The sequence below is a fragment of the Ovis aries genome, chromosome 6, assembly GCF_016772045.2.
Source record: "Ovis aries strain OAR_USU_Benz2616 breed Rambouillet chromosome 6, ARS-UI_Ramb_v3.0, whole genome shotgun sequence".
Taxonomy (NCBI): Eukaryota; Metazoa; Chordata; class Mammalia; order Artiodactyla; family Bovidae; genus Ovis; species Ovis aries.
Window position 1 is genome coordinate 65786988 of NC_056059.1, and position 14906 is coordinate 65801893.

Sequence of the window (14906 nt, forward strand, 5' to 3'; positions counted from 1 at the left end):
TGGTCAATACAGAAATCAGACTGATTTTATTCATGCAGCCAAATATGGAGAATCTCTATACAGTCAGCAAAAATAAGACCAAGAGCTGACTGTACCTCAGATCATGAGCTCCTTATTGCCAAATTCAGACTTGTATTGAAGAAAGTAGGGAAAAACCACTAGGCCATTCAGGTATGACCTAACTCAAATCCCTCACGATTATACACTGGAAGTGAGAAATAGATTGAAGGGATTACATCTGATAGACAGAGTGCCTGAAGAACTATGGGCGGAAGTTTGCAACACTGTACAGGAGGCAAGGATCAAGACCATCTCCAAGAAAAAGAAATGTAAAAAGGCAAAATGGTTGTCTGAGGAGGCCTTACAAATAGCTGTGAAAAGAAGAGAAGCTAAAGGTAAAAGAGAAAAGGAAAGATATACCCATTTGAATGCAGAGTTCCAAAGAAAAGAAAGGAAAAATAAGAAAGCCTTCCTCAGTGATCAACACAAAGACATAGAGGAAAAAAATAGAATGGTTAAGACTAGAGATCTCTTTAAGACAATTAGAGATACCAAGGGAATATTTCATGCAAAGATGGGCATAATTAAGGACAAACATGGTATGGACCTAACAGAAGCAGAAGATATTAAGAAGAGGTAGCAACAATACACAGAAGAACTATACAAAAAAGATCTTCATGACCCATGTAGTCACAATGGTGTGATCAGTCACCTAGAGCCAGATATCTGGAATGCAAAGTCAAGTGGGCCTTAGGAAGCATCAGTATGAACAAAGCTAGCGGAGGTGATGGAATTCCAGTGGAGCTATTTCAAATCCTCAAAGATGATGTTTTCAAAGTGCTACACTCAATATGCCAGCAAATCTGGAAAACTCAGCCGTGGCCACAGGACTGGAAAAGGTCAGTTTTCATTCCAATCCTAAAGAAAAACAAAGTCAAAGAACGTTCAAACTACTGTGCAATTGCATTCATCTCGCATGCTAGCAATGTAATGCTCATAATTCTCCAAGCTAGACTTCAGCAATACATGAACCATGAACTTCCAGATGTTCAAGCTGGCTTTAGAAAAGGCAGAGGAACCAGAGATCAACATCTGCTGGATCATTGAAAAAGCAAGAGAGATCCAGAAAAACATCTACTTCTCTTTCTTGACTATGCCAAAGCCTTTGACTGTGTGGATCACAAACTGTGGAAAATTCTGAAAGAGATGGGAATACCAGACCACCTGACCTGCCTGTTGAGAAACCTGTATGCAGGTCAGGAAGCAACACTTAGAACTGGACATAGAACAACCAACTGGTTCCAAATCAAGAAAGGAGTATCTCAAGGCTGTATATTGTCACCCTGCTTATTTAACTTATGTGCATTGTACATCATGAGAAACGCTGGGCTGGATGAAGCACAAGCTGGAATCAAGATTGCAGAGAGAAATATCAACAACCTCAGATATGCAGATGGCACCACCCTTATGGCAGAATGCGAAAAACTAAAGAGCTTCTTGATGAAAGTGGAAAAGGAGAGTAAAAACATTGACTTAAAACTCAACATTCAGAAAACTCAGATCATGGCATCCAGTCCCATCACTTCATGGCAAAAGGTGGGGAAACAATGGAAACAGTGACAGACTTTATTTTGGGGGGGATCCCAAAATCACTGCAGATGGTGACTGCAGCCATGAAATTAAAAGATGCTTACTGCTTAGAAGAAAAGTTAGGACCAATCTAGACAGCATATTAAAAAGCAGAGATATTACTTTTCTAACAAAGGTCCATCTATTCAAAGCTATGTTTTTTCCAGTAGTCATGTATGGATGTGAGAGTTGGACTATAAAGAAAGCTGAGTGCTGAAGAATTGATGCATTTGAACTGTGGTGTTGGAGAAGACTCTTGAGAGTCCCTTGGACAGCAAGGAGATCCAAAAGGAAAACAGTCTTGAATACTCATTGGAATGACTGATGCTGAAGCTGAAACTCCAATGCTTTGGCCACCTGATGCAAAGAACTGACTCATTTGAAAAGACCCTGAAGTTGGGAAAAATTGAAGGCAGGAGGAGAATGGATTGACAGAGGGTGAGATGGTTGGATGGCATCACTGACTCAATGGATATGAGTTTGAGTAAACTCCGGGAGTTGGTGATGGACAGGGAGGCTTGTCGTGCTGCAGTCCATGGGGTTGCAAAGAGTAGACACGACTGTACAAATAAACTCAACTGAACTCTATTATACATTATTTTAATGCTCACTTCTTGCTTTATTTATTTTATTTTATTTTATTTGCTAATGACTTGATACTTGCTGTTTATTTTATATTTATTTTAGTCTATGGAAATGATGTAGACAAAAAGCAAATTAGAGCAATTTTCTTATTCAAGTTTAAAATGGGTCCTGAAGGAGTGGAGACAACTTGCAGCCTCAATAATATATTTGGCTCAGGAACTGCTAATGACCATATAGGGCAGTTGTGGTTCAAGAAGTCTGGCAAAGGAAAGGAGAGCCTTGAAGATGAGGAGTGTAGAGGCCAGCCATCAGAAGGTGACAATGACTAATTGAGAGCCATCAGCAAAACTGATCCTTTTTCAACTACACAGGAAGTGGCTGAAGAACTCAGTGTCAACCATTCTATGGTCATTCAGCATTTGAAGCAAATTGGAAAGGTGAAAAACCTCTATATGTGGGTACCTCCTGAGTTGACCAAACAAAAAACATGGCATTCTGAACTCTCATCGTCAATTATTCTATGCAACAACAAATCATTTCTCAATCGGATTGTGACGTGGGATGAAAAGTGGATTTTATACAACAACGGGGTATGACCAGCTCAATGACTGGACTGAGAAGACGCTCCAAAGACTTCCCAAAGCCAAACTTGCACCCAAAAAGGTCATGGTCACTATTTGGTGGTCTGCTGCCTGTCTGACCCACTACAGCTTTCTGAATCCTGGTGAAACCATTACATCTGAGAAGTATGCTCAGCAAATCTATGAGATTCACTGAAAACTGCAAAGCCTGCAGCTATATTGATCAACAGAATGGGCCCAATTTTTATCCAAAACAATGCCTGACCACATTTCACACAACCAGCACTTCAAAAGTTGAATGTATTGGGCTACAAAGTTTTGCCTCATCTGCCATATTCACCTGGCATCTCACCAAATGACTCCCACTTCTTCAAGTATCTTGACAACTTTTTGCTGGGAAAAATGCTTCCACAACCAACAGGATGCAGAAATTCTTTTCCAAGGGTTCCTCAAATCCCAAAGCATGGATTTTTACGCTACAGGAATAAACAAACTTATTTCTTGTTAGCAAAAGTGTATTGATTATAATGGTTTCTATTTTGACTAGTAAAAATGTGTTTTTGCCTAGTTATAATGATTTAAAGTTCAAGGTCTGAAAACACAAGTACTTCTGCACCAACCTAACAAATGCTACAGTTATTCATAATAAAAGATTAATTAAGAAAATGTTTATTGTCCAATTAAAAATGAAAGTTAGTTTCTATATTATTTCCAATTTTCTATAATGGAAATCATGGGATGTACTTATTGGTTCTAAACTTCTGCTATGTTGTACTGTGATAAGTTGCTTCATCTGTGTCTGACTCTTTCCAGCCCTACGGACTGTAGCCTGTCAGGCTCCTCTGTCCATGGAATTCTCAAGGCAAGAATATTGGAGTGGGTGCTACTTATTCATAAAATTATAAGATCTTTTAGATTATCTTTAAATATTTGTTTTCCCATTGAATTATACATTTGATTTCTCTTCAAATCCATTTAATATAATAGAATGTCTGGAATCACACTCTATTATAAAATAAAATAAAAACAGCCTAAACTCTAGCAGAAAAACAACTTAATTAATTCATGAATATTAAAGAAGGAAATTATATCTGAACTTAACTGGGTTATGTGCAAACCAAAGAAGCAAGAAAGAGTGTTTATGTATCTTAAAATAAACAATATAAATCTAGGCCATAAAGTGATCATCTATGTTTGAGATTCTAAAGTGAAGATAACATTTCAGTTATATTGATGTATTCAAGACTTGACTTTTTCATGTCATCATGATACTATATTTGTTTCATCAAAAATACCATTATAGGAAGAATCATACAACACCATGACATTCTTGAAAGATGCAAAGCACATAACATTAAAATGTTGAGGTCATCTGGATTCTTTTTACTTCATGTTTGAAATTCTGTTGTCATGACAAAAGGAAAGTATAAATGCTGACTGCAGGTTATTTGCCAAGGATTGTCAAAACTAAAATTGATAAGGTACTGAATTTTTCCCATATGGCACATATCTTGCTGACAGCATACATTGTCCTAGGAATGTGTGCTAAATGCTCAAGTCCAGGAGTCAGACCCCAATCTAATGGTTGAAATAACCATGAATGTGTGCACACACACATATATATACATCTAAGGTATGTATATATTTTCACAGGAAGAGTTATAATCACACATATACTCACAAAGGGTGCATACATATAGATAGATAGATAGAGAAACATAGAAATAGATATATGCACAGACATAAATATATATATATGTATGCTGCTGCTGCTAAGTCACTTCAGTCTTGTCCGACTCTGTGCGACGCCATAGACGGCAGCCCACCAGGCTCCGCCGTCCCTGGGATTCTCCAGGCAAGAACACTGGAGTGGGTTGCTGTTTCCTTCTCCAATGCATGAAAGTGAAAAGTGAAAGGGAAGTAGCTCAGTTGTGTCCGACCCTTAGCATGGACTGCAGCCTATCAGGCTCCTCCATCCATGGGATTTTCCAGGCAAGAGTACTGGGGTGAAGTGCCACTGCCTTCTCCATATCTGTATGCACCTGTTATTAAAATATAGAACCTAAGTTAGACATATTCTAAATACTTGCTTATTGTGTACTCTTTGCTATAGGGGAAGAACAAACTTTTTAGGTAAACACACACGGCTTTGAATCCTAGTTCTACTGTTACCCAATCTAACCTCCGGCAGTTTATCTTTTTCAAAATGCCAGTTGTTCGTCAGTTCACATTGTTGCCTACCTTTACAGATTTGTTGAGATGAATGTAGCAGATAAGCCTACCGGAGTGTCTGATACAGAAAAGTAAACAAAAACTTCATTTTCCTTTTCTTCTCCCCACCCACTTTAATCATACAAGAAAGCTACTCAGTGTAATTGATTGCATATATTCACAAACAGAAGTACATTTACTTATTTAACAAATACGTACTAAATAATGGATACATGTAGGCAAGATGTGAAATGAAGTCGCTCAGTCGTGTCCGACTCTTTGCGACCCCATGGACTGTAGCTTATCAGGTTCCTCCGTCCATGGGATTTTCCAGGCAAGAGCGCTGGAGTGGATTGCCATTTCCTTCTCCAGAGGGTCTTCCCTACCCAGGAATCAAATTTGGGTTTCCCACTTTGCTTTACCATTTGACTTTCAAATGTGAATCTGGCTCCATCCTTTCTGTTAGCCCAAAATTTATCAAAAATTTGGACCAACAAATCTCAATGCTAATCTTATGTGTAACAGAAATCTTTGTTTATGCAAAGGAATTAAGCATTAATACCAAAGTGAAAGTGTTAGTTGCTCAATTGTGTCCAGCTCTTTGTGACCCTAAGGACTGTGGCCCACCAGGCTCCTCTGATGATGGAATTTTCCAGGCAAGAATACTGGAGTGGGTTGCCATGCCCATCTTCAGGGGAATCTTCCTGTCCCAGGGGTTAAACCCACATCTCCCACATTGTGGACAGATTCTTTACCATATAAACTACCTGGGAATTATAATATAGCATTAATATAGAACTAATATATTAAGGTGTGTATACATATATGTATGTGTATATATATATATATATATATATATATATATATATATATATCTTATTATAGTTCTTATTTTATCTTTCCTCCAGGTATTTGTGTTTAGAATATAAGACAACACAATCTATTTTTCCAAAAAATTGTTTTATTGCTAATCTTCAATTAAAACTTATAAAAGAGAATAAAAAAAATTAATGCCAGAGATCCTTCAGAAGTCCACTCATGTACAATACCCAGTTTTCCCCAGTTATTACCATTTGCCTTCTTGTACAGAACATCCTGCAGTATTTGCCTTTTAGAATCACAATCAAAGAATATAAGTGAACTTCAGTGAGTTTGGGCTTGTGTAGATAGTGTGTTCAGTAGCAGCTTGCGGCATTGATTTGCCCCAGTGGAATGTTGTTTCCGGAAGGAGGGTGAATGAATCACTTTTATGGGCATAGAGTCTTTCTCTGCATGTCATCTTGCATTATTAATGGCTGATTCAATTTTGCTGGCTAGAATTAGAGTTCTTTCTAGGGTAAGGTTAAATTTAAGGAGCTGTCTTGTGATTTCCTATATGACTAACCATTAGTATTTTTTAGACCCACATAATTTCATTTCTCTTTTCCATATATTTGAATATGCTCTTACTTTCTAGGTGAACTTCTGCAGATGCTTTTAGCATTTGTAGTGCTGTACTTTAAGACATGGACTTTGGTGTCAGGCACACCTGGATATGATTTCTAGATATATCGTTTAATATCATTTCATAATCTTGACAGTGTTAATATTTCTAAGGCACATTTTTTTGTTTCAAAAATAAGAAATGAAGTGACCTTCTAGTTAGAGCTATTATAAAGATGAAAAAAATAAGATAATACAAGTTTCTAGTAGGGTTCTTGGCATGTAGAAGGCACCTAGTAAATAATAGGTATAATCATTTGTCAGACACTTACATTAAACAATCAACAATAAACAGGGCAACTATTCAAGTTCAAAAATACCACACAGGTCTAAATTATCATTGCACAAGGATTTGTTTTTATTTTCTTCATCTTTCAAGTTCACAGTAACATTTTATTTTTTATTTAGTGAACAGTTATTACTTGGACAGCTTCTCTATGTGGCAATATTCTTTAAGCTACATTTTTGAGTGCATCGCAATTCCAATCATTGAGGGGTTTGAATCTATCTGAAAGGGAAACGTTCAGGACACATGAAGGTGTGAATAATGTAAATCACAGACATATACGCATGGCACTGTGCGGTAGAGAGAATGAATTTACAGGAATTAAGAAAGAAATGAGTGAAGATGAAAATTTAATATAGTCAGGAAAGGCTTGATAAAAGACGTAGGAACTCAATTATGATCTTGAAAGGTAGTTATAGTTTCGAAAAAAAAAAAACAGCTGAGGAAAGGTGGGTTTGTATACTTTATGAAGGGGTATATTCCTTTGTGACTCACTCACAGAAACTTGGAGTTAAGAATATATACACACACAATCTCCCCTGGCACTTCCCCTTCTCTCTAGTACAGAGGTTGCCTGCTCAGGTACTGAACAATCAGTCTGTGGTAAAGCTGAAATTGCTGTCTAGATCTCTTGCTTCTGTTTCAGGACATTTTTACTGCAATGTGTTGGGTGACGAAGCCTTCAAAAGCTTACTGAATTATTCATATGAAATATGGACAATCCTATCTTATTGCGTAAGGCCATTTCCATTTATAGATATTAAGACTTTTCTTATATTCAGCCTCTCAGTGACTAATTCCTGCATCACCAGTTTCAGTGATGCACTGGAACTGAATCCTACAAGTTCATAAAAGTCAATTATGTGCATCACTTCTCAAATGCATGTTCAGTGATGTCACACTGGTAGTTTGAAAACAGCCACGGTGAGAGTATTTACTCCATGGAAACGAGCTAATGCAATAAATCAAGCCCCCCCCCCCCACGCCTTTTCTGGAGAGTTGATTGATAAACATTTACCAGCACATCACTGTTTATAGTAAATTATATACAATTTCACTATTAATGTAGTTTGTTGTTGTTGAGTTGCTAAGTCGTTTTTGACCCTTTTGTCACCCCATGCACTATAGCCCACAAGTCTCCTCAGTCCATGGGATTTTCCAGGCAAGAATACTGGAGTGGATTGCCATTTTCTTCTCCAGGGAATCTTCCTGACCCAGGAATGGAACCCACGCCTCCTGCATTGGCAGGTGGATCCTTTACCACTGAGCCACCAGGGAAGCCCATTATTGTAGCTAAAAAATATAAAATTGCTTTCAATTTTAAATAAATGTTCTCTGGAGTAAGATGTCAAAAAGTCAAAGAAATAACAGTCTTTGAATGAAAATAATAAAAATAGAGGAATTACTGGGTTCTACCAGAAGATTCTCATAAACAGTATTTTGCCATAAAATGTATATGGAATATGCAACATGGCAAATAGATGGGGAAACACTGTAAACAGTGGCTGACTTTATTTTGGGGGGCTCCAAAATCACTGCAGATGGTGACTGCAGCCATGAAATTTAAAGACACTTACTCCTTGGAAGGAAAGTTATGACCAACATAGACAGCATATTAAAAAACAGAGACATTATTTTGCCAACAAAGGTCTGTCTAGTCAAAGCTATGGCTTTTCCAGTAATCATGTATGGATGTGAGAGTTGGACTATAAAGAAAGCTGAGTGTGAAAGAATTGATGCTCTTGAACTGTGGTGTTAGAGAAGACTCTTGAGAGTCCCTTGGACTGCAAGGAGATCCAATCAGTCCATCCTAAAGGAGATCAGTCCTGGGTGTTCATTGGAAGAACTGATGTTGAAGCTGAAACTCCAACATTTTGGCCACCTGATGTGAAGAGCTGACTCATTTGAAAAGACCCTAATGCTGGGAAAGATTGAAGGCAAGAGGAGAAGGAGATGGCAGAGGATAAGATGGTTGGATGGCATCACCAACCCAATGGACACGCTGCTGCTGCTGCTGCTAAGTCTCTTCAGTCGTGTCCGACTCAGTGTGAACCCAGAGATGGCAGCCCACCAGGCTCCCCCGTCCTTGGGATTCTCCAGGCAAGAACACTGGAGTGGGTTGCCATTTCCTTCTCCAATGCGTGAAAGTGAAAAGTGAAAGTGAAGTTGCTCAGTCGTGTCCGACTCTTAGTGACCCCATGGACTGCAGCCTACGAGGCTCCTCCGTCCATGGGATTTTCCAGGCAAGAGTACAATGGACATGAGTTTGGGTAAACTCCAGGAATGATGGACAGGGAGGCCTGGCATGCTGCAGTCCATGGGGTCACAAAGCGTTGGACATGACTGAGTTACTGAACTGAACTATAAATTTTAAATATCTATGTAAATTCATACAAATTAAATAGAAATAACCTACTAAGAATAAATATATTCTATCCCCAATCCCCAAAGCCATTTCTATTTCAAGAAAATCTATAAATCTACTCAGGTATTAATCAATTGGTAGGAGAGCATGGCAACGCACTCCAGTATTCTTGCCTGGAGAATCCATGGACAGAGGAGCCTGAGGGGCTACAGTGCATGAGGTCACAAAGAGTCAGTCATGACTGACCAACTAAAGCACGACACAGAATATAAAAATACTTATTATTTTAGTGCTCTGCTGTGCTTAGTCACTCAGTCATGTCTGACTCTTTGCGACCCTATTGACTGCAGCCTGCCAGACTTTTCCATCCACTGGGTTATCCAGGCCGGAACACTGGAGTGTGTTGCCATGCCCTCCTCCAGGATATCTTCTCAGTCCAGGGGTCGAACCTAGGTTCCCGCATTGCAGGTGGATTCTTTACCTATTGAGCTACCAGGGAAGCCCAATTATTTCAATAAATAAGATAAAGCATTTGATTATAAAATCTTAGTGATTAACTGCAATAAGATAATGTCATATGCGAGCTACATACAGATAATTTCATACGTTCTTTTACATAATTAAACAATAATTACACAAGATACTCTACATATGCTCAAAAAAACAATGTTATTTTATATATGTAGTCATCAACCTAGAAAATTACACTGAAAACATCAACCAGATATCACACTTTGTGTGATTTTTCCTCCTGTAGAATTTTCTCTATTTTTAAATTTCTCCACAGTTAAACATTTAGACTAAGAAATTGTGAAAATTATGAAAAGTAAATATGGAGATGAGATGTTGCTCACAACAAAAACTTAAAGTATACAAGAGTAGCATAAATGAGAAAAAATTTAAAGTTAAATTAAGTGAATACTAAATGTATAAGAATAAAAAGCAAGGAAGAGGAAAAGGAGAGAGATGAGTAATCAGACCAACAAGTATTTAATTAAAATTAACATGGGGAAAAAGTAGAATAAATAGAAACCCCTTAAACAGTAGTGTCATACTGGTATGATCATACATGTCTGAGTTTTATTCCATAATATTTAAAAATTAATTTCCAATCTTTTTCAGCACACATGAATTGTTTAATTTTATTTTTTAATATTTAAAAGGAAAAGATGTTATACAGTTTACTTTCTCAAATGTCTCAAGGGTTGTGGCAGGAATATTCCCTAACAACAGTACATTCCCCAAACATTTTGTACATGATTGATCTCCCCATTATTCAAATCTTGGAGGTTATCCTTGACTGTCCTACCTCATAGGACCCACTAAAAGTAAATATTTCTGCATTTTATCTGTCTTACCACACTGATAAGTGCGTAATTATTTACTTACATACATGTTACTGATCTCTTTCTTCTTCAATTACCATGAACTCCAAGACGGCAGTGATCGATTTTGTTTTATTTACCAATACATTGTCATTGCCTACCATAAAAACACTACATTAGGCACTCAACAAATATTTTTGAATAAATATATAAACCAGGAGAATATAATTGCAACATAATTTAGGGGTACAATTGAAAAATCTATAGGTAAACATAGAAAGTGATTTTCAGGAACAAAACACATATATGATTTCAAATTTTATCATCTTAAACAGATCACTGGTGTCCAGAATTTTTTTTTTTTCTTTTCATCACTTTTTTGTTGTTGTTCACTCTCTCAGTGGTGTGACTCTTTGCGACCCCATGGACTACAGCACACCAGGCTTCCCCGTTTACCATCTCCCAGAGCTTGCTCAGACTCATGTCCATTGAGTCAGAGATGCCATCCAACTATCTCATCTTGTCTCCCACTTCTCACCCTGCCTTCTATCCTTCCCAGCGTTCAGGGTCTTTTCCAAAGAGTCATCTCTTCACATAAGCTGGCCAAATTACTGGAGTTTCAGCTTCAGCATCAACCTACCAATGAATATTCAGGATTCATTTCCTTTAGGATTGACTGGTTTAATGTCTGTGAAGTCCAATGAACTCTCAATAGCTTCTCCAACACCACAGTTCAAAAGCATCAGTTCTTCAGCACTCAACTGTCTTCATGGTCCAACTAACATCCATACATCAATACAGTTCAGTTGCTCAGTCGTGTCTGACTCTTTGTGACCCCACAAACTGCAGCACGCCAGGCCTCCCTGTCCATCACCAATTCCTGGAGATACTCAAACTCATGACCATTGAGTCAGTGATGCCATCCAACCAAACGACCATCTCATCCCTTCTCCTACTTCATTCAATCATTCCCAGCATCAGAGTCTTTTCAAATGAGTCAGTTCTTCGCATCAACTGGTCAAAGTATTGGAGTTTCAGCTTCAACCATCAGTCCTTCCAAAGAACACCCAGGACAAGACTTCTCCAACACCACAGTTCAAAAGCATCAATTCTTTCGCACTCAGCTTTCTTTACAGTCCAACTCTCAATCTATACATGACCACTGGAAAAACCATAGCCTTGACTAGACGGGCCTTTGTGGACCAAGTAATGTCTCTGCTTTTTAATATGTCGTCTAGGTTGGTCATAACTTTCCTTCCAAGGAGTAAGCGTCTTTTAATTTCATGGCTGCAATCACCATCTGCAGTGATTTTGGAGCCCTGAAAAATAAAGTCAGCCACTGTTTTAGCTGTTTCCCCATCTATTTCCCATGGAGTGATGGGACTATATGCCATGATCTTCGTTTTCTGAATGTTGAGCTTTAAGCCAACTTTTTCACTCTCCTCTTTCACTTTCATCAAGAGGCTCTTTAGTTTTTTTTTCGCTTTCTGCCATAAGGGTGATGACATCTGCATATCTGAGGTTATTGATATTTCTCCCAGCAATCTAGATCCAGCTTGTGCTTCCTCCAGCCCAGCATTTCTCATGATGTACTCTGCATATAAGTTAAATAAGCAGGGTGACAATATACTGCCTTGATGTACTCCTTTCCATATTTGGAACCAGTCTGTGGTTCCAAGTCCAGTTCTAACTGTTGCTTCCTGACCTGCATACAGATTTCTCAAGAGGCAGGTCAGGTGGTTTGGTATGCCCATCTCTTTCAGAATTTTCCATGGTTTGTGGTGATCCACACAGTCAAAGGCTTTGGCACAGTCAATAAATCAGAAATAGACATTTTTCTGGAACACTTTTGCTTTTTTAATAATCCAGCAGATATTGGCAATTTGATCTCTTGTTCCTCTGCCTTCTCTAAATCCAGGTTGAACATTTGGAAGTTCTTGGTTCACATATTGCTGAAGCCTGGCTTGGAGAATTTTGAGCATTACACAGCTAGCGTGTTACATGAATGCAACTGTGCAATAGTTTGAGCATTCTTTGGCATTGCCTTTCTTTGGGATTGGAATAAAAACTGACCTTTTCCAGGCCTGTGGCCACCTCTGAGTTTTCCAAATTTGCTGGCATATTGAGTGCAGCACTTTCACAGCATCATTTTTAGTCTTTGAAATAGATCAATACTTTGGCCACCTGATGCAAAGCACTGACTCATTTGAAAAGACCCTGATGTTGGGAAAGATTGAGGGCCGGAGGAAAAGGGGATGACAAAGGATGAGATGGCTGGGTAGCATCACTGACTTAATGGACATGGGTTTGGGTGGACTCCGGATGTTGGTGATGGATAGGGAGGCCTGGTGTGCTGCGGTTCATGGGGTTGCAAAGAGTCAGACATGACTGAGTGACTGAACTGAACTGAACTGAATAGCTCAACTAGAATTCCATCACTTCCACTACCTTTGTTCCTAGGGATGCTTCCTAAGGCCCACTTTACTTCATATTCAAGATGTCTGGCACTAGGTAAGTGATCACACCATCATGATTATCTGGGTCATGAAGATCTTTTTTGTATAGTTCTGTGTATTCTTGCCACCTCTTCTTAATATTTTCAGCTTCTGTTAGGTCCATACCATTTCTGTCCTTTTTTTGTCCATCTTTGTATGAAATGTTCCCTTGGTATCTCTAATTTTCTTGAAGAGATTTCTAGTCTTTCCCATTCTGTAGTTTTCCTCTACTTCTTTGCATTGATCATTGAGGAAGGCTTTCATATCTCTCCTTGCTATTCTTTGGAACTGTGCAATCAAATAGTTACATCTTTCCTTTTCTCCTTTGCTTTTCGCTTCTCTTCTTTTCACAGCAATTTGTAAGGCCTCCCCAGACAGTTATTTCACTTTTTTGCATTTCTTTTTCTTGGGGATGGTCTTGATCCCTGTCTCCTGTGCAAGGTCATGAACCTCCATTCATAGTTAATCAGGCACTCTGTCTATCAGATGTAATCCCTTAAATCTATTTCTCACTTCCACTGTGTAATCAAAAGGGATTTGATTTAGGTCATACTTGAATGGTCTAGCTGTTTTCCCTACTTTCTTCAATTTAAGTCTGAATTTGGCAATAAGGGGTTCATGATCTGAGCCATAGTCAGCTCCAGGTCTTATTTTTGCTGACTATATAGAGTTTCTCCATCTTTGGCTGCAAAGAATATAATCAGCCTGATTTCAGTGTTGACCATTTGGTGATGTCCACATGTAGAGTCTCCTCTTGTGTTGTTGGAAGAGGGTGTTTGCTATGACCAGTGCATTCTCTTGGCTAAACTGTATTAGCCTTTGCCCTGCTTCATACTGTACTCCAAGGCCAAATTTGCCTGTTACTCCAGGTGTTTCTTGACTTCCTACTTTTGCATTCCAGTCCCCTGTAATGAAAAGGACATCTTTTGGGACTGTTAGTTCTAGAAGGTCTTGTAGGTCTTCATAGAATTGTTCAACTTCAGCTTCAGCATTACTGGTCTGGGCATAGACTTGGATTACTGTGATATTGAATGTTTTGCCTCAGAAATGAACAGAGATCAAGCTGTCATTTTTGAGACAGCATCCAAGTACTGCATTTTGGACTCTTTTGTTGACTATGAGGGCTACTCCATTTCTTCTAAGGGATTCTTGCCCACAGTAGTAGATATAATGGTCATCTGAGTTAAATTCACTCATTCCAGGCCATCTTAGTTTGCTGATTCCCAAAACGTCAACATTCACTCTTGCCATCTTCTGTTTGACCGCTTCCAATTTGGCTTGATTCATGGATCTAACATTTCAGGTTCCTGTGCCATATTGCTCTTTACAGCATTGGACTTTGCTTCTATCACCAGTCCCATCCACAACTGGGTGTTGTTTTTGCTTTGGCTCTGTCTCTTCATTCTTTCTGGAGTTATTTCTCCACTATCTCCAGTAGCATATTGGGCACCTACTAACCTGGGGAGTTCATCTTTTAGTGTTCTATCTATTTGACTTTTCATACTGTTCATGGAGTTCTCAAGGCATGACTACTGAAGTGGTTGTCATTCCCTTACCCAGTGGACCACATTCTGTCAGAATTCTCCACCATGACCAGTTTGTCTTGGGTGGCCCTACACAGCATGGCTCATAATTTCATTGAGTTAGACAAGGGTGTGGTCCATGTGATCAGATTGTTTAGTTTTCTGTGATTGTGGTTTTCAGTCTCTCTGCCCTCTGATGGAGAAGGATCAGAGCCTTATGGAAGCTTCCTGATGGGAGAGACTGACTAAGAAGTAAATTGGGTCTTGTTCTGATGGGCGGGGCCATGTTCAGTAAATCTTGAATCCAATTTTCTATTGATGGGTGGAGCTGTGTTCCCTCCCTGCTATTTGACATTGACATTGAAGTCCCTCAGTCCTGTCCAACTCTTTGCGACCCCATGGATTGCAGCCTGCCAGGCTCCTC